General features: G+C 41.0%; 1 non-coding gene across 1 annotated transcript; it reads left to right on the top strand.

Moving 5' to 3' along the window:
• Positions 1-581: 581 nt before the first annotated feature.
• LOC143665848 (U2 spliceosomal RNA) lies at positions 582-772 on the top strand. Its single transcript, XR_013167244.1, has one exon. It is a non-coding gene; the product is annotated as a U2 spliceosomal RNA (small nuclear RNA).
• Positions 773-1,436: the final 664 nt, after the last annotated feature.

The raw sequence follows: 1,436 nt of genomic DNA, 5'->3' as shown, positions 1-1,436 counted from the left end.
ATATACCAGAGCTGGAATGGCTTTTAAAAGGGGGAATTTAATAAGTTACCAGCTTATAGTTCTAAGCATATAAAATTGTCCAAACTAAGGCATCCAGTGAAAGACACCCTAATTCAAGGAAGGCCGATGGGTCAGGAACACCTCTGTCAGTGGGTGGTAATGTGGCTGGCATCTGCTGGTCCCTTGCTTCCAGGCTTCGTTGCTTTCAGCCTCTGTTCCAGTGGGGCTTCCTCACTTTGCTTCTCCAGGCCTGGCTTTCATCTCTTGGCTACCCTTGGCTGTCTCCAGGTTCTGAACTGCTTAACACCTCACGGCCACATCTGCTGGGCTCAAAATATCCCTGAGCACTTCCAAGTGTTGACATCTGTATTAGCTCTGCTCTGAAGTTCCTGTCAGTGCTGTCATTTCTGAGGCTTATGTTGTTTCTCTCCAAAATCCTTCCTCTTCCCAAGGACTCCAGCAAACCAATCAAAACCCACCTGAAATAGGTAGAGTCATATCTTCATCTAATTAAAAGATCATACCCACAATTGGGTGTGCCACATCTCCGCGGAGATAGTCTAATAAAAAATTTCCAACCTATCGCTTCTCGGCCTTTTGGCTAAGATCAAGTGTAGTATCTGTTCTTATCAGTTTAATATCTGATACGTCCTCTATCCGAGGAAAATATATTAAATGGATTTTTGGAGCAGGGAGATGGAATAGGAGCTTCCTCCATCCACTCCACGCATCGACCTGGTATTGCAGTTCTTCCAGGAACGGTGCACCCCCCTCCTCAATTGCGGTGTGAACTGACAGACTTGACTTTTCCTTGCTGCCCTACCTTACTTCTTTTCTTTACCAGACTGGGATGTCTACAGCTCTCTTCGTGTTTTTCCTCCTGAGCTGCTTGTGCTGTCGTTTCTTCTTCATCTGTCTCTTTCTTTGTCTCTTTCTTTTTTTTTTCTACTGTCACATCCTTTATTTGTGGCGATGGCCAACCCAGGTTTTGTGCAAGTGATAAATAAATGCTAGGTAGTAAGTCTTGTGTGAGCACTTTACTTGTGCTGCATGCAGGCCCTGTGTTCGATACTTAGTCTCTAACCTGCAAAAGACCTTCTCCTTATATTTTAATTAAAAAAAAAATTTCCAACCTATAATATTGAATCAGGATTTTAAAAAAATGGTTATCCCCACAAAATTTAATCAAGATTAAAGCACAACTGTTCTGTCATACATAATACCTTCAAACCAGCAGAAATAGCAACTAAAAGAATAAAATATCTAGGAATAGATTTAATCAAGAATGTAAGGGACATGTAGGCAGAAAACAGCAAAACATTGCTAAAAGAAGACTTTAAATGGGAAGATATTCTATGTTCATCGGTTGGAAGACTAAATATTAACATATCAGTTCCACCCAAATTAATTTACAGATTCAATCCCAATCAAAATTC

Source organism: Tamandua tetradactyla, chromosome 21 (genome assembly GCF_023851605.1).
Source record: "Tamandua tetradactyla isolate mTamTet1 chromosome 21, mTamTet1.pri, whole genome shotgun sequence".
Lineage (NCBI taxonomy): Eukaryota > Metazoa > Chordata > Mammalia > Pilosa > Myrmecophagidae > Tamandua > Tamandua tetradactyla.
This window is presented reverse-complemented; position numbering and strand designations above follow the sequence as displayed.